Raw genomic sequence first — 20,255 nt, forward strand, 5'->3', positions numbered from 1 at the left:
GGCTGGTTCAACATACACAAATCAATAAACGTAATCCAGCATATAAACAGAACCAAAGACAAAAACTACATGATTATCTCAATAGATGCAGAAAAGGCCTTTGACAAAATTCAACAACCCTTCATGCTAAAAACTCTCAATAAATTCGGTATTGATGGAACGTATCTCAAAATAATAAGAGCTATTTAGGACAAACCCACAGCCAATATCATACTGAATGGCCAAAAACTGGAAGCATTCCCTGTGAAAACTGGCACAAGACAGGGATGCCCTCTCTCACCACTCCTATTCAACACAGTGTTGGAAGTTCTGGCTAGGGCAATCAGGCAAGAGAAAGAAATAAAGCATATTCAGTTAGGAAAAGAAGAAGTCAAATTGTCCCTGTTTGCAGATGACATGATTGTATATTTAGATACATTGTCTCAGCCCAAAATCTCCTTAAGCTGATAAGCAACTTCAGCAAAGTCTCAGGATACAAAATTAATGTGCAAAAATCACAAGCATTCTTATACACCAGTAACAGACAAACAGAGAGCCAAATCATGAATGAACTCCCATTCACAAAAGCTTCAAAGAGAATAAAATAACTAGGAATCCAACTTACAAGGGATGTAAAGGACCTCTTCAAGGAGAACTACAAACCACTGCTCAGTGAAATAAAAGAGGACATGAACAAATGGAAGAACATACCATGCTCATGGATAGGAAGAATCAATATCATGAAAATGGCCATACTGCCCAAGGTAATTTATAGATTCAATGCCATCCCCATTAAGCTACCAATGACTTTCTTCACAGAATTGGAAAAAACTGCTTTAAAGTTCATATGGAACCAAAAAAGACCCCACATTGCCAAGACAATCCTAAGCCAAAAGAACAAAGCTGGAGGCATCATGCTACCTGACTTCAAACTATACTACAAGGCTACAGTAACCAAAGCAGCATGTTACTGGTATCAAAACAGAGATATAGACCAATGAAACAGAACAGGGCCCTCAGAAATAATACCACACATCTACAGCCATCTGATCTTTGACAAACCTGACAAAAACAAAAATGGGGAAAGGATTCCCTATTTAATAAATGGTGTGGGAAAATTGGCTAGCCATAAGTAGAAAACTGAAACTGGATTCTTTCCTTACTCCTTATACAAAAATTAATTCAGGATGGATTAGAGACTTAAATGTTAGATCTAAAACCATAAAAACCCTAGAAGAAAACCTAGGTAATACCATTCAGGACATAGGCATGGGCAAGGACATCATGTCTAAAACACCAAAAGCAATGGCAACAAAAGCGAAAATTGACAAATGGGATCTAATTAAACTAAAGAGCTTCTGCACAGCAAAAGAAACTACCATCAGACTGAATAGGCAACCTACAGAACGGGAGAAAATTTTTGCAATCTACTCATCTGACAAAGGGCTAATATCCAGAACCTACAAAGAACTCAAACAAATTTACAAGAGAAAAACAAACAACCCCATCAAAAAGTGGGCGAAGGATATGAACAGACACTTCTCAAAGAAGACATTTATGCAGCCAACAGACACATGAAAAAATGCTCATCATCACTCACCATCAGAGAAATGCAAATCGAAACCACAATGAGATAACATCTCACACCAGTTCGAATGGCAATCATTAAAAAATCAGGAAACAACAGGTGCTGGAGAGGATGTGGAGAAATAGGAACACTTTTACACTGTTGGTGGGACTGTAAACTAGTTCACCCACTGTGGAAAACAGTGTGGTGATTCCTCAAGGATCTAGAACTAGAAATCCCATTTGACGCAGCCATCCCATTACTGGGAATATACTCAAAGGATTATAAGTCATGCTGCTATAAAGACACATGCACACGTATGTTTATTGCAGCACTACTTCACAATAGCAAAGACTTGGAATCAACCCAAATGTCCATCAGTGACAGACTGGATTAAGAAAATGTGGCACATATACACCATGGAATACTATGCAGCCATAAAAAGGATGAGTTTGTGTCCTTTGTAGGGACATGGATGCAGCTGGAAACCATCATTCTCAGCAAACTATTGCAAGAACAGAAAACCAAATACTGCATGTTCTCACTCATAGGTGGAAATTGAACAATAAGATCACTTGGACACAGGAAGGGGAGCATCACACACCGGGTCCTATTGTGGGGAGTGGGGAGGGGAGAGGGATAGCATTAGGAGATATACGTAATGTAAATGACGAGTTAATGGGTACAGCACACCAACATGGCACATGTATACGTATGTAACAAACCTGCACGTTGTGCACATGTACCCTAGAACTTAAAGTATAATAAAAAAAAAAAAACACCATGCAACAGATACATAAAAAATAAAAAGCAAGATATTAAATCATACCACCAGAAAAAGATCACCTTCACTAAAAGAAAGACAAGAAAAAAGGAAAGAAGAAAGCAAAGGCCAGAAAACAAATAATGAAATGGCAGGAGTAAGACCTTCTTATTAATAATAACATTGAATGTAAATGAACTAAACTCTTCAATCAAAAGACATAGCCTGAGGCTGGGCTGGGTGGCTCACGCCTATAATCCCAGAAGTTTGGGAGGCTGAGGAGGGAAGATCACTTGAAGTCAGTAGTTCAAGACCAGCTGGCGAACCTGGTGAAACCCCACCTCTACTAAAAACATAAAAACTAGCCAGGTGTGGCGGCACATGTCTATAGTCTCAGCTACTCAGGAGGTTAAGGTGGGAGGATCGCTTGAACCTGGGAAGTGGAGGTTGCAGTGAGCCAAGATCATGCCACTGCACTTTAGCCTGGGTGGCAGAATGAGACTCCATTAAACAAACAAAAAAAAAAGACATAGACTGGTTAACTGAATATAAAAATAAGACCATTGATCTGTTGCCTACAAGAAACACACTTCACCTATAAAGACACATGTAGACTAAAAAACTAAGGGATAGAAAAAGGTATTCCATGCCAATGGAAAACAAAAAAAAGAACAGAAGTTACTATACTTACATAAAACAAAATAGATGTCAGGATAAAACTATAAGAGACAAAGAAGATTACTGTATAATGATAAAGGGGTCAATTCAGCAAGAAGGTATAACAATTTTAAATATATATGCACCCAACACTGGAGCACCAAGATATGTAAAACAAATATTATTAGAGCTAAAGAGAGGGAGAGACTCAAATTCATTATTAACCGGAGACTTCAACATCCCACTTTCAGCACTGGACAGATCTTCCAGAAAGAAATCAAGAAGAAAACACTGGACTTAATTTGCACTCTAGAACAAATGCACCCAACAGATATTTACAGAACATTTCATCCAATGACTACAGAATACACATTCTTTTTCTCAGCACATGGATAATTCTCAAAGATAGACCATACATTACAACACAAAACACATCTTAAAACAGTCAAAAAATTGAAATAACAGCAAGCATCTTCTCTATGATAGAATAAAACTAAAAATCAATAACCAGAGGAATTTTGGAAACTATACAAATACATGGAAATTAAGCAATATGTTCCTGAATTACCAGTGAGTCAATGAAAAAATTAAGAAGGAAACTGAAAAATTTCTTGAAACAAATGAGAGAAACACAACATGCCAAAACCTGTGGGATGTAGAGAAAGCAGTACTAAGAGGGAAGTTTATAGCTATAAGTGCTTATGTCAAAAAAGAAGAAAAATTTTCAATCAACAACCTAATAATGCACCTTAAAAAACTAGAAAAGTGAAAGCAAACACAAATTAGTAGAAAAGAAATAATAAAGCTATTAGCTGAAATTAATGAATTTGAAGTGAAGAAAACAGTACAAAAAAAATCAATGAAAAAAGTCATTTGATTTTTTTTTTTTTTTTAAGATGGAGACTTGCTCTGTTGCCCAGACTGGGGTGCAGTGGCAGGATCTCGGCTCACTGCAACCTCCACCTCCCAGGTTCAAGTGATTCTCCTGCCTCGGCCTCATAAGTAGCTGGGACTACAGGTGTGCACCACCACACCCAGCTATTTTTTGTATGTTTAGTGGAGATGAGGTTTCACCATGTTGGCCAGGCTGGTCTCAAACTCCTGACCTCAGGTCATCTGCCCACCTTAGCCACCCAAAGTGCTGGGATTACAGGCATAAGCCACTGCTCCTGGGCTATTTTTTTGAAAAAATAAACAAAATCAACAAAGCCTTACTCAGACTAACCAAGAAAAAAAGAGATAAGACCCAAATAAATAAAATCAGAGATGAAAAAGGAGACATTACAACCAATACCATAAAAATTCAAAGGATCATAAGTGGCTACTATGAACAATTATATGCCAATAAATTGAAAAACCTAGAAGAAATGGATAAATTCCTAGACATATACAACCTACAAAGACTTAACTATGAAGAAATCTAAAACCTGAACAGACCATTAACAAGTAATGAGACCAAAGTCATAATAAAAAGACTCCCAGTGAACAAAAGCCCTGGATTTTACAGTTTCATTGCTAAATTCTACCTAACATTTAAAGAACTAATACTAATCCTACTCAAACTATTCTGAAAAATGGAAGAGGAAAGACTACTTCCAAACTCATTCTATGAGGCCATTATTATCCTGTTACCAAAACCAGACAATGCCACATCAAAGAAAAGAAAACTACAGGTCAATATCACTAATAAATATTGATGCAAAAATCCTTAACAAAATACTAAGAAACCAAAACTGACAGAACATTAAAAAGATCATTCATTTTGGCCAAATAAAGTTTGCCAAGGAATGCAAGGATAGTTCAACGTATGTATATCAATTAATGTGTTACATTATATCAGCAAAATGAAGGACAAAAAACATATAATCATTTCAACTGATGCTGAAAAAGCATTTGATAAAATTCAATGTCCCTTCATGATAAAAAAAAAAAAAAAACCCTAAAAAAAATTGGAAATGGCCGGGTGCGGTGGCTCAAGCCTGTAATCCCAGCACTTTGGGAGGCCGAGACGGGAGGATCACAAGGTCAGGAGATCGAGACCATCCTGGCTAACACGATGAAACCCCGTCTCTACTAAAAAATACAAAAAAATAGCCGGGCAAGGTGGCAGGCGCCTATAGTCCCAGCTACTCGGGAGGCTGAGGCAGGAGAATGGCGTAAACCCGGGAGGTGGAGCTTGCAGTGAGCTGATATTCGGCCACTGCACTCCAGCCTGGGCAACAGAGCAAGACTCCGTCTCAAAAAAAAAAAAAAAAAAAAAATTGGAAATAAAAGGAACATACCTCAACACAAAAAAAGCCATATGTAACAAACCCATAGCTAGAATCATACTGAATGGGGAAAAACTGAAAGCTTTCCTCTAAGATCAAGAACATGACAAGGATGCTCACTTTCATGACTTTTTTTCATTGTAGTACTGGAAGTCCTACCCAGAGCAATCACATAAGAAAGAAATGAAGGGGATCCAAATTGCAAATCAAGAGTTCAAATGATCCTTAAATGCAGATGCTACAATCTTATATTTAGAAAAACCAAAGACTTTACCAAAAAACTATTAAAACTGATAAACAAATTAAGTATTAGAGGTTATAAAATCAAAATACAAAATCAGCAGCAGCATTTCTATATGCCAACATTGAACAATCTGAAAAAGAAATCAAGAAAGCTGTCCAATTTACAATAGCTACAAATAAATACCTAGGAATTAACAAAAAAAAAAGTGAAAGACTTATACAATGAAAACTCTAAGACATTAATGCAAAAAATTGAAGAATAAACAAAGAAAATGGAAAGATATTTCATGTTCACATATTGGAAGAATCAAAATCATTAAAATGTCCATATTACTCAAAGAAATCTACAGATTTAATGTAATCTCTATCAAAATACCAATGACCTTCCTCACAGAAATAAAATAAACAATCCTAAAATTTATATGGAACCACAAAAGACTTGGAATAGACAAAGCTATTGTAAGAAAAAAAAAAATAGTGGAGGAATCACATCACCTGCCTTTAAGTAATCCTACAGAGCTATAGTAACCAAAACAACATGGTACTGGCATAAAAATAGACACATAGATTAGTGGAACACAATAAGAGATAAATCCATACATCTACAATAAACTCTTTTTTGATAAAAGTGCCAAGAATGTACATTGGGGAAAGTACAATCTCTTTAATAAATTGTGCTGGGAAAACATGATATCCATATGCAAAAGAATAAAACTAGATCCCTATCTCTCACCATCTACAGAAATCAAATCAAAATGGATTGAAGACTTAAATCTGAGACCTCAAACTATGAAATTACTACAAGAAAACACTGGGGAAACTCTCCGGGATATCAGACTGGGCAGATTTCTTGATTAAGCACAAGCACAGGCAACCAAACCAAACATGGACAAATGGGATCACATCAAGTTTAAAAGCTTCTGCACAGCAAAAGAAACAATCAAAAAAGTGAAGAGACAACCCACAGTGTGAGAAAATATATGCAAACTACTCATCTAACAATGGATTAATAACCAGTATATGGAACTCAAACAACTCTACAGGAAAAAAAAAAATCTAATAATCAGATTTAAAACTGGGCAAAAGACCTGACTAGATATTTCTCAAAAAATACTTATAAATGGCAATCAGGTATATAAAAAGATGCTCTACATCTTTGATCATTAGAGAAATGCAAGTCAAAACTACAGTAAGATGTAATCTCACCCCAGTTAAAAAGGCTTTTATGCAAAGCCAGGCAATAACAAATACTAGTAAGAATGTGGAGAAAAGGGAACCCTCTTACATTGTTGGCGAGAATGTAAATTAATACAACCACTATGGAGAACAGTTTGGAGGTTCATTACAAAACTAAAAATAGGCCAGGCATGGGGAGGAGGGAGGCTGAGGCAGGTGTATCACTTGAGTCCAGGAGTCTGAGATGAGCCTGGTAAACACGGCGAAACCCCATCTTTACAAAAAAAATACAAAAATTAGTTGAATATGGTGGTGCACAACTGTAGTCCCAGTTACTAGGGAAGATACAGCAGGAGGATCGCTTGACCTCAGGGGGTGGAGGTTGCAGTAAGCCGAAATGGCACCACTGCACTCCAGACTGAATGACAGAGTGGGACCCTGTCTCAAAAAAAAAAAAAAAAAAAAAAAAAGGAAGGAAGGAAGGGAGGGAGGGAGGGAAGGAGGGAGGAAGAGAGGAAAGAAAGAAAAGAAAAGAAAAGAAAGAAAGAAAAAAGAAAGAAAGAAAGGAAAGAAAGAAAGAAAGAAAGAAAGAAAGAAAGAAAGAAAGAAAGAAAGAAAGAAAGAAAGAAAGACAGAAAGACAGAAAGACAGACAGACTAAAAATAGAGCTACCACATGATCCAGAAATCCCACAGCTAGGTATATACCCCAAAGAAAGGAAATCAGTATACTGAAGAGATATCTGCACTACCATGTTTGTTGCAGTACTATTCACAACAGTCAAGATTTAGAAGCAACTTAAGTATCCATCCATAGATGACTAGATAAAGAAAATGTGGTACACATACTCAATGGAGTATATTCAGCCATAAAAAATGAGATCCTGTCATTTGCAACAACATGGATGGAACTAGAGATCATTATATTAAGCAAAATAAGCCAGGCACAGAAAGACAAACTTCATATGTTCTCAATTATTTATGGGAGCTAAAAATTGAAATAATTGAACATATGAAAATATGGAGTAGAAGGATGGTTACCAGAGGCTGGGAATGGTTGTTGGGGCAGTGGGTGGTGGAGGGAAATGGGGATGGTTAATGGGTACAAAAAAATAGTTTAAAAAAATGAATGAGACCTAGTATGTGCTAGTACAACAAATAGTCAAGTTATAGCTTGACTATAGTCAAAAATAACTTAATTGTACATTTTGAAATAAAGAGTGTAACTGGATTGTTTGCAACACAAAGGATAAGTACTTGAGGTGATGGATACCCCATTTACCCTAATGTGCTTATTATGTATTGCATGCCTGTATCAAAATATCTCATGTAACCCATAATATATACACCAACTTTGTACCCACAAAAATTAAACATACAACAAATATTTTTAACTAAAAATTTAAATTAAAAAAGATTATGTTAAGATGCCAGAGAACGGACTTCTAAGCTCACCAATATGGTTGTTGGCAAGCCTCATGATGGCTGCTGGCCAGAGGCTGCCTGAAGTTGCTTGCCACTTGGGCCTCTCCAACATGCAACTTCCTTCATCAAAGCAAGCAAGCCAAAAAGGCAAGAGAAAAAGTGTCAATAAGATGGAAGTCATAATATTTTATACCCCAATCTTGGAAGTGACGTTCCATCACTTTTGCTGTATTCTATTCATTGGAAGTAAGTCATTAAGTTCAGTCCACACCCAAAGGGAGGGGATTACATTACGGTATGAATACAAAGAGGTGGGGATCATTGGAAGCCAACTTAGAAGGCTGCCTACCACACCTATGAAGATCGGAGTTGAGAGATAGAAGACATATTTTTCAAATTGTAACAGGTACATTCTATACCCCTGACACAATAACTCAAACTGAAGTTTCCCTACTTGAAAAACCAATTATATATGGTTCTGGTAAAAACGATAATCACCAGGCCCCCTTTGACCCCTGGTTAATCATACAGCCATCTTCCTTTTCTTGGTGGTTGGTCAAAGGGGTGATGGCCAGAGACCATTCATGCAGATTGACATGAGAATACTGGAAGAGGAAAGGTCTCTTCTTTCTTCCTTTTGAATCATGAACAATAAAAATGAAAGCTTACAGCTGTGGGAGCCACCTTCCCCACTGCACAAAAACACCTGTTGGTAGGGCTGAAAGAAGGAGCAAAGAAACCGAGAGGAAGCTAATGATACCATGTGAGCCCCTGTAAGGCACCAATGGAGTACTCTAGCCAGTTCTACTCTGAACTTTCCACTTATATGAACCAATAAATCCCATTTTTCTCAAGCGTGTTTGAGTTTCTGACATTTGTAACCAAAAGAGTCCTGGATGATACCGGCTTATTTTTTCTTACTAATCAATATATACATTCCATCTCCGTGTGGTTTTTAAGCTGGGAAACAACACAGTTATCTGAAAAAGTTTTTTGGTTTTTTTGTGTGTTTTTTTTTAAATACAGATTTCTAGACCTCACTGAAATCTACTTTTTCAGAATCTTTAGGGATAGGACCCTCACATCTGTATTATTTTTAATTTCACAAATGATTCTGAAGCCCAGTCATTATGGATACTCACTAATATTCTGGAAGCTAGGAGTCCAAGATCAGAGTGGCAGCATGGTCAAGTTTTGATGTGAGCCCTCTTCCAGGCTACAGACTGATAACTTCTCACTGTATCCTCCCTCACATGGTGGGAAAGGGGCAGGAGAGCTCTCTGCCGCCTTTTTTTTTTTTTTTTTTTTTTTTTCCAAGTAGGAAAGACCCTTTTATTGGGGTGGACACGGAGCATGCACGAGTCCACGATAAAATGACTCAAGAGAAGGATCCCAAGGGCCAACTTCTCCGCAACATGAGCGCAAGCTCAGTGAGGTCTGGGAATGGGAGAGTTCCGGGTGGAACGCGGGACAAGACCGAGTCTCAAGGGCCTGGACCAGTGTTGGAGAAGGCCGCCCGGCTGTCCTGGTGGGTCGGCCGCCCCAGGCCCGCCCCTGCCGCCTGGCCACAGTGAAGTCTCGCTAGAGACCCTCAGAGGCACGCTCTGATTCTCTGGAGAACTGGGGGCGGGAGTGGGGGAACTGAACAGGCGGAAGGTGGGGGTCGGAGGGACAATGTAGCTTTTTTTAAAAAAAGCATCTACCAGCATCACACTACTGGGTCTGATGTCCCCTTTAACCAACGCTTGTTACAGGTTACAGCATAAATAAAAACTCAAGAAAAATAAATACGTCGGCTCCTATGAGGTTGGAAATGGTGTGGACGCAGGCTGTGAATGCGCAGGCCGGGAGGCGGGCGGGTGAGCGACCGAGGAGCAGACCCGGCAGGAGACGCCTGTGGGGTAGTGTCCTCCTGCATGTTTGAGCTGTCGATCCGCGCCACCTTGCGGAGGGGCGCCGAACTCTGGCCTTCCAGTTCCCCTTGCTCCTGGTCTCTCTTATTGGCAGCGTTCTTTTTATCCATTGCTGATGCAGGTAGCACAGGAGGATGTTTGCCTTTTCGGTCACGATGATCTGTTCAGACGGGTATTCTCGGGTGGGCAGGTAGACTGAGGGCCGTCGGTTCGAGGTTTTGCATCGGAGTCCGCGTGAAATAGACAAAAATTGATTTTGTTGTAGACAGGCAGTCCTTTCAAAAAATCTGCCATCTTCTGTTTCTTCCGTCGCCACCTCAGCCGCCGCCTCAGCCTCTACCGCCGCCACCACAGCCCTGGGGCCCCTTTTATAAGGACACTAATCTCATTTGTGAGGGCTTCACCCTCGCGAACTAATAGCCTCCCAAAGACCCCACCTCCTAGAACCATCACATTGAGGATTTCAACATATGAACGGAGGTGGAGGGGACACAAACATTCAGTTCATAACATTATTCTATCTACAAGAAGACAAACTCCAGATTCTAAAATGGCTTTCTTTTACTTGAATTGTAGGCATGGATCTCTCTGTCTAGAGTCTTACAAAGGAAACAGGTAGGTTTTCGTACATTCCACTATTTCCCTCAATAGAAAAATCAGTTAAATGCTTTTAAAAATACTTTTAATAACATTTGTTTTTTTGTGTAGTTTTTTATTTTGTTTTGTTTTGTTTTGTTGAGACAGAGTCTCGCTCTGTCGCCCGGGCTGGAGTGCAGTGGCACGATCTCGGCTCACTGCAAGCTCCGCCTCCCGGGTTCACGCCATTCTCCTGCGTCAGTCTCTCGAGTAGCTGGGACTACAGGCGCCCGCCACCATGCCCGGGTAATTTTTTTGTATTTTTAGTAGAGACGGGGTTTCACAGTGTTAGCCAGGATAGTCTTGATCTCCTGACCTTGTGATCCGCCCGCCTCGGCCTCCCAAAGTGCTGGGATTAACAGTCGTGAGCCACTGCGCCCAGCCTCAAAGTCCACTTTTAAGCACACAATATTATGAATATTAAAAAGCATATATGCTCCCCAGAAAAGGCAATTCAGCATTTTCAGAAAGAGCATTTGGCAATATTCAACGCATAAAGAGACCGTGCTTAGGGCCATCCACTCTCCAGATTTTCAGTGCTTCCTGGTTTTACAACTGTTGATCAGAGTAGCTACAGAAGGCATCTAGGGATCTGACATAACAAGGGGCACCTAGATGTTTGATGTGAAGATGTCAATGAATGCAGTGAAGTTAGAATTCATAACTTCCATGCTCTGGAAAGAAGGGGCCAATTTACTGCAGCTCAGCTGAACTGCTTAATGATGTTGCTGATCTTCTCAAATCTGTGGCTATCATGATGCTCTTTGCACTGGTAATGGGAAATAACCAAGAATGTAGCTCTTTCAAACCTCAGAACTTCATTGACTTCAAGAATTTGGGCAAAATTCCTTGTGCTCATCTTCAGCTGCTAAACATTCGGAATCAGCTGATAGGCAATACTGGACCAGGCTTTGTAGAGTTTTTCATCCCAGGTGGATGTTTGCAAATAAGCACACTCTAGCGGGTGAGACAAATAAATCAAGTCCAGGTATGGATGAGGCTCCATCCATACTGTTCAGATACTCTTGATCTGAAAACCTGTGAACTAGCAAGACAAATTACCTATCCCATACATACAACATACAATAGGGACAGGAATAGAATAACTGCAATAAATATTTCCATTAAATAAAGGAGGAAAATAGGAAATCACCGATCCACTGAAATTCTAAAATCTACCTGGGCATATGTTACTATTTTGCAGTTAGGCCCAATCCTGCTTTCTGAGAATGATTTTCTATGGTTTTTGGCTCTTCCCTTTGGGATCTTGGTTTTGCCCTCTCAGACATTCTTTTCTGCAAGAACTGTTCAATTTTCGCCGATGAGTAGCCTCCTCAGCCTGCTGCCTGCTCATAGAAGTTTGAGGGTCCAGAAGTCATTTTTCACTTTGTATAGTCTCTGGTGTATTTTTGTTTGTTTTAATGTGAACTGACGCAATGACTTGTAAAATTTTGCGGATTCTTTTGTGTATCAACTTATAATCGATTTTGTTAGGTAAAAGCCACATCCATAAATATCTTCTAGATAGGCCCTTTTCTACCTCAGGCTCCCTGTGAGGCTGCTATGGGGCAATGCCCTTAAGATTCTTAGAAACCTTGATGTTTGAGAGTCTGTATTTTAACCCCTTAAGAACTGATAAAATAAGAGATCATAAGACTAATGAAATGGACTTTGAAGTTTGTGGCAATATGATACCAAATTATCAACAAGACCTAAGGCCACGCCAAACAAGGTTTAAGTCGTGCACCCCTACACTTAGATTCTTCTTTTTCTCTAGCAGCTAATTAAGCACTGGCCTTGAGGTAAGCAATACTGAAACAACTGCAGCTCATCAACCACCAGACACTGACTGACACCTCTGTTCTTCAAACCACAACTGTAGCTTTGATTGGACAAGAGGCTGATTTTAGTAACTTTCTCCTGATAAGAGACCACTGACCGTAGACTGGTTCTGGCTGGTTTACAAAGGCTGTACTGAGTGCCTTCACCTTTGACATATGAGACCCAACTCTATAATGCATTTAAATGTTAAGTCTCCACCCTAAAATGAACATGGGATGCATGTAACATGCATGTTTACTTACTATGCTTGCATGCCCCACTTTGTGAATATCTATAGCTCCTCCTATAACCTGTTGATTACGTATACTTAGCTAACCCATTTGACATAAATCCCTGTTCCACCCTTCCCTCCCTCTAAGTGCTTGCTTTCTGTCTCTGCTGAAGGCTATGCTTCCTAGCCTGTCAGGATGGCCAGCCTGCAAACTGCAACCCTTTATAAAAAATAAAACTCTCTTTTCTAACTTTGTACATCTCACGAATTTAAGTTAACAGAATCTTACAAGGTCTTTTATCTGTTTCTGAACTCTTAACAAAAGGCTTACAATCACATCCCTGGATTTATTTCTATCTTGAACTAATGTTTTTCTAATAAGACCTTAGAATTTTATCTTTGCCCTGCAGCTCTGTCATACTTTGAGCATCTTCTGCTGGGAGAAAATAACAAGAAATAGTTTCATTTTCAGATCTAGTTCCTACATAATTCTTCTAAATTCTGTTTGAAAATTGAATAATTTCTTTAGTGTAGATTTGTCTAGCCAGACCTTATGATTCATAGTTCAAAAACAAACAAAAAACAGTTGATACTTTCAAAGTTCTTCCTGGGAATCTAGGCCAGATACAGCAGTTCATTAAATACATTTTCTATTTGCTGTGTTATCACATTTGCTAAACCATCTGCCATGACATGACAAGGGCCTCCTTTCCTCTAGCTTCCAGTAACATTTTCCTTACTTGCCTTGAAGCCCTCATTGACATCCTCCTCACAGCCTGTCAGGATTCTACTAACAGTCTCCTCAAAGCTCTTTCAAGTTCTTCCTTACATCTTGTCCCAAAAGCAATGCCCACGTTTTCGGTTTTTATTACAATGGCACCCCAAATTCTGTTCTACTTATCTAATGATGTATAAATGGGCTTCAAAAAGAGTTGCTTAGAACAATAATGATTTTATTATATCTCATGATTAAGAGAATGAGAGATTTGGGCAGGTTTCAGCTGGGTGATCTTTTTACTCCTTTTAGTATCAAGGGAGCTCATCAGTAGTATTTACCTGGTGAATAGGAAGTGTGGAGGATCTGGAGACCTTCACTCATATATCTGGCATTGTGGCAGGAATGACTAGAAGGCTGGGCTCGGCTGGCTCCACTGCCCAGAATATAGCCTCTCCAGGATAGGGGTCTTCTCACATCATGGCTCAGGGCTCTAAGAGCAAGTATTCAAGTGAATAAGGCAGAAATTGCATGGTCTTTTACGACCTAGTCTCAGAAGCCACGGAGTTTCATTTTTGCTGTACTCTGTAGGTCAAAGTCTACTAGTCTACCCAGATTCAAGAAGAAGGAACAAAGACCCAATGTCTCAATGGAAACAAAATAAAAGAATATGCAGTCATTTTTAAAAACCATCCTAGCAGACTGCACTACAGAAAATGTTAAAGCAAGTTCTTCAAACTGAAGTGATAGCAGAGGGAAACTTAGATCTAAGCAAAGGAATAAAGAGCGCCAGAAATACTAAACATGTAGGCAAATAAAAAGAACACTTTTCGTGAACGAAAATCTGATTTTTCCCTTATTTGCTTACTTTACTTTCTGTGATGTGAGGGAGAAAAAGGACCCAGCCCATGTGGCTTCACATTGGGAAAAAGCGGCACCCACTGTTTCCTAAAATTTAGAGCTAGGAGGGACTGGAAAGAGCTGATCCTATCCCTGAATTTTTAGAATCGAATTATTGTGTCACAGTTGAAATGATTGTCAAAGGTAAGAACATAATGTTTGTCCACTGGGGGAAAATTCTGTTGGGGATACCCGAAGGAATATGTGAATTTGAAGATGTGAATTCTATTTTTGGAAAGCTTAATGCAACAGAGTCTGATATAATGGCAAGTGACGGCTGCTTCTGGGACTGAGTCCCCACGACTACCACTTTCTTCTGAATAATTACTGGAAAATATACCTAGACTAAAGTTTATGACTAAATTTAGGGCCTGTATGTTCTGATTTTCCTCCAGATAATAAGGCTATGAGATCTACTGAATTGAATTGATTTATAGAAATTAGATTTTCATGCCCTCCCTAGTTGTTACTGTTGTTTATACAGCTTACATATTTTCTAGAGCAGGAATCTTCTTAACTTCAAGATCCTCAGGGACTCAAAGTTCATGATGGGAGCTCAGCAAATGTACTGGGATAGACAGATATATGGTATTTGTGTACATCAAACTTGATCTAAAGACTTTACCAAGAACATGAGACCCAACAGAAAAATAAGACTTTAAACAGAATTTTTTAAGGATAAGTTTCAAAAAATAAAATAAAATGGGGTATATTTTAAATTTTAAAGACTGGTAACAAGATAGTATGAATTTTTTTGTTTGGCTGGGCACAGTGGCTCATCTCTGTGGTCCCAACAATTTGGGAGGCCGAGTTGGGTAGATCACATGAGTCCAGGAGTTCAACACCAGCCTGGGCAATGGGGGGAATCCCATCTCTACAAAAAATATACAAAAAAAATTAGCCGGGCATGGTGGCATACACCTGTAGTCCCAGATACTTGGAAGGCTGAGGTGGGAGGAGCCCTTGAGCCTGGGAGGATGAGGCTGCAGTGAGTTGAGATTGTACCACTGCACTCCAGCCTGGTCAACAGAGTGAGACACTGTTTCAAATAATAATAATAATAATAAACACTTTTAAATTATTTCTTAAATTCCCATATAGCAGTAAAAATGTACAGCAAGCACAGCACAAATGACAGGAGTAAAATAGATGTAACTTTATGCAACTGCAGAATCACTTGTTTTGTCAACCAGCATGGAAACTGTCAGAACTGTCAATCAATTAAGCAAGGGAGATAGAAAAGGTGTCACTTTCAAACAGTATAATAATAGAAATAATGACAATACCTCATTCTCATCAGAGGGAGGAGAAAAGTGATATCAGGATATTTCTTTCTCGAGGCCTCTCATTGAGGGGTAATTATGGGCTGGTTGTGTCTGTAAGATAGCCTCTCCAGACAGGCTCTGTGACTTTAAGTTCAGGTATAAATGTCTTCCTCTCATCTTTTCAGATATTTTTACATCCCAGGATAATCACTGGATTATCTGTTGTGGTGGACTCTGGACCTTTTTAAACATCTACCAATAAAGTTTATAGTTTCAAAGCAAAAATTCAGCTTTTGGAAAAATGAGATTAAAAATACTTTACTAATAATGTAACTTAGTATTATAATTTTAATTCTAAAGCAGACTTATTGAGACTAGTAGAAGGCTAGGAACAGTGGCTCACACCTGTAATCCCAGCACATTGGGAGGCCGAGGCAGGTGAATCACCTTAGATCAGGAGTTCAAGACCAGCCTGGCGAACATGGTGAAACCCTGTCTCTACTAAAAATACAAAAATTAGCTGGGTATGGTGGCAGGTGCCTGTAATCCCAGCTACTAGGGAGGCTGAAGCAGGAGAATCACTTGAACTCGGGAGATGGATGTTGCAGTGAGCTGAGATCACACCATTTCACTCCAGCCTGGGCAAAAGAGCAAGACTCCTTCTCAAAAAAATGACTAGTAGAGCAACATCTGTGTATGTTTAATAGAAAAACATCATTATTGTTTTGATGTAGTTGATATGAAAATTTGAACGGATTGGTAACCCATTATCATTATTACAAAGAATTTCAGCCTTAAGCTGGTCAGTGAAGGAGCTATTATATTTAGAGTAAATTTTTTTTTTTTTTTTTTTTTTTTTGAGACAGAGTCTTGCTTCATCACGCAGGCTGGAGTGCAGTGGCACCATCTCGGATCACTGCAACCTCCGCCTCCTAGGTTCAAGCAATTCTCATGCCTCGGCGCCCCCAGTAGCTGGGACTACAGGTGTGTGTGCCATCATGCCTGGCTAATTTTTATATTTTTAATAGAGATGAGGTTTCACCATGTTGGCCAGGCTGATCTCAAATTCCTGACCTCAGGTGATCTGCCCGCCTTGGCCTCCCAAAGTGCTGGGGTTATGGGCATGAGCCACCATTCCCAGCCTAGAGTAAAATTTAAAAAAATTAAATTATCTGAATTCTTATTAATTTTAAAAATTAAATTATCTGACAATTGAGGAAAAAGTAATAAACTATCTTCTGCTATTTGCCATCATCTACTTATGGGTATGAAAACTGGGCTAGACTTCTGAGTTAGGTCATAAAAGGGCATGCAGTGTCTGCCCTTGTTCACTGAAACACTTACTCTCTTAGAGCCCTGAGCCTCCGTGTAAGACTACCATGCTGAGGAAGCCACATTCTGCCAACAGAGCCAGCTGAGCCCAGTCTTCTGTCAATGGTAACTTTCAAGAATTTAAGGAGATCATCATGAATACATATTGAAAGAGGACTGCGTCAGTCATTTCAGGCATAAAACCTGGTATTAAGAAATCATATTCATGATCCCTCACTGCAGATGGTACAGTTTGAAAAACTGTTTGGCAGTGTCTACCAAAGTTGAACATAAAATACCCTAAACTCAGTAATTTCACCTCTACATGAATTTCAGTACACGCATGTATGTGTATTACATACATAAAAATACCAAAAACATGTCCTAGAAACACATACTTATGTATATATTATATAAATAATACCAAAAGACATGTATTAGAATTTCAAATCAGAACTCTTCATATTAGCCAAAAACTAGAAACTAGAAACTACCCATTTATCAAGAAAAAAATTAGATAAATTTTGTGCTATTTTATAAAACAGAATACTAATAAGGACAGTCTACATAGAACAACATATATAAATCTCACAACGTTGAGGGAAACAAGCTAGACACATAAAAGGCTATGTTTTATTATTCCATTTATATAAAATATAAAAACAGGCAACAGTAATCTCTGCTGTTAGAAATCAGCATAATCGGCCGGGCACGGTGGCTCACGCCTGTAATCCCAGCACTTTGGGAGGCTGAGGCGGGCGGATCACGAGGTCAGGAGATCGAGACCATCCTGGCTAACAAGGTGAAACCCTGTCTCTACTAAAAATACAAAAAATTAGCCGGGCGTGGTGGCTGGCGCCTGTAGGCCCAGCTACTTGAGAGGCTGACGCAGGAGAATGGCGTGAACCTGGGAGGTGGAGCTTGCAGTGAGTCGAGATAGTACCACTGCACTCCAGCCTGGGCCACATAGCGAGACTCTGTCTCCAAAAAAAAAAAAAGAAATCAGCATAATCATTACTCTTGGGATGGGAGGTAATGAAAGGAAGAGGAGGTTGGGATGCTGGTAATGTTCTGCTTTTTGATCTGGGAGCTTATTACATAAGTGTGGTGGTTTTAAAACATATCCACAGATGTTCTGAAACTCTATCAAAAGGTGAAACACAATTTTCTCCCCTTGAATACAGAACTGGCCTTAGTGACTCGCCTCTAGCAAATAGAATGCACTAGAACTGACACTGCATGACTTCGGTTACTAGGTTAGTGATAGGGTTTGGATTTGCATACCTGCCGATATCTCATGTCAAATTGTAATCCCCAATGTTGGAGGTAGGGCCTGGTGGGAGGTGATTAAATCATGGGGGCAGATTTCTCCCTTTGGTGCTATTCTCATGACAGAACTCTCACAAGATCTGGTTGTTTAAAAGTGTGTGGCACCTCCCCACTCTCTCTTGTTCCTGCTCTGGCCATGTAAGACGTGCTGGCTTCCCCTTCTCGCTTCCACCATGATTGTATGTTTCCTGAGGCCTCCCCAGAAGCCAAGCAGATGCCAGAATCATACTTCCTGCACAGCCTGCGGGACCACAAGCCAATTAAACCTCTTTTCTTTATAAATTATCCAGCCTCAGGTATTTCTTTATAGCAATGTGAGAACAAACTAGCACAGTTAGAAAAGGCAATAGAGCTTCCACCTGGCTCTCTTTCTTGGGACACTCAACTTAGTACCCAGTCACCATGCTGTAAGAAAGTCACAGAGCCACATGGAAAGACCATTTGTAAGTATTCTGGTCATAGAGGCAGCTACCCAGACGACAGGCAGTATCAACAACCAGTCAATGAGTGAAGGTGATATAGTTTGGATTTGTGTCCCCCCCCAAATTCCATGTCCAGTGGTAATCCCCAATGTTGCAGGAGGGGCCTGGTGGGAGTTTATTGGATCATGGGGCAGACTTCCCGCTTGCTGTTCTTGTGATAGTGAGTTTTCACAAGATCTAGTTGTTTAAAAGTGTGTAACACCCCCTCCTTCGCTCTCCTCCTCCTGCTCCAGCCATGTACGAGGTACCTGCTACCCTCTTGCCTTCTGCCATGATTGTGTTTTTTTGAGGCCTCCCCAGTCATGCTTCCTATACAGCCTGCAGAACTGTGAGCCAATTAAACCTCTTCTTTATATATTACCCAATCTCAGGTAGTTACTTATGGCAATGCAAGAACAAACTAATATAGAAGGAGACTTTGGATTCCAGGCTCCCAGCTTTCAAGCTATTTCAGCCCTGCCTAAATTTCAACTTCATCGGTAAAATAAATGTTGCTATTTTAAGCCATTACCTTTTGGGATAATTTGTTATGCAGGTATACTTAATTGGAATAAACATCACGTGTGTTCACTTTGAAAATTCATTAAGCTGTATAATTACAATAGATACACTTTTCCTTAGGTATATTATAATTAGGTTTAAGTAAAGATTTGAAATAAAAATCATATCATGGAAATAAGCTTTTACTTATCAAGTTTTTAGATGAATTTTATTGAGAAGTTTTATATAAATTCAACATTCCATATAATCCCTAATACTTTGCTTGTTCTTACAATGACATAAAGAATATGTAAATTTTTTGCCACACCTCATATAGACATCAGTTTACGCATATCCCTCAGTTTATCCTCACACATTGCCTGATTCTCATCATTTACCATGTATGGACTTTTTAAAAGTTTGGACACATTACTGTAGCAGACATCTCCCTAGCACTATTTTTTCTTCTTCTGTTAATAGGTCTTCATCGTTCTTTGGGAAACCACCTCCCCCCTTTATCAATCAAGGTCTTGTCTTTTGTCTTGGTTGCCCAGGCTGGAGTGCAGTGACATGATTAAACCTTATGGCAGCTTTAACCTCCTGGGCTCAAGCCATCCACCTACCTTAGCCCTGAAGATGCTGGGACCACGGGCATGTGCCATCACATCCGGCTAATACTTTTGATTTTTATTAAAAATGAGGTCTTGCTACGTAGGCTGGTCTAGAAGTCCTGGGCTCAGGCAATCCTCTCACCTTGGCCTCCCAAAGTGCTGTGATTACAGGCATGAGCCACCATGCCCAGCTGTATTTTCTTTTCTTGAATTTTCTTTAAATTAATTCTATTATACCTCACATCCTTCCAATACATTTTAATTTTCTTTAATTCTATTATATCACTCCTCCTTCCAATAAATGTCCTAATTAAATTAACAATACTGGTCTCTAGTCTTTGCAACCAAAGAACACTTACCGATACATATCTCCAGTGCTAGCATACTGTGTGACATATGGTTGACGATTGATAATAAATAGTTTATAAATTGGTATTTGGCAACTAATTTTTTTTTTGTTTGTTTGTTTTTGTTTTTTTTT

General features: G+C 39.4%; 2 pseudogenes; both read right to left on the reverse strand.

Annotated features, from left to right (window-relative positions):
* Positions 1–9,807: 9,807 nt before the first annotated feature.
* On the reverse strand, positions 9,808–10,381 carry LOC704932 (DET1- and DDB1-associated protein 1 pseudogene; annotated as a pseudogene).
* Positions 10,382–11,114: 733 nt separating this feature from the next.
* Positions 11,115–12,726, reverse strand: LOC114679557 (ras-related GTP-binding protein A-like; annotated as a pseudogene).
* Between the last annotated feature and the right edge of the window lie 7,529 nt (positions 12,727–20,255).

The sequence above is a fragment of the Macaca mulatta genome, chromosome 7, assembly GCF_049350105.2.
Source record: "Macaca mulatta isolate MMU2019108-1 chromosome 7, T2T-MMU8v2.0, whole genome shotgun sequence".
NCBI lineage: Eukaryota > Metazoa > Chordata > Mammalia > Primates > Cercopithecidae > Macaca > Macaca mulatta.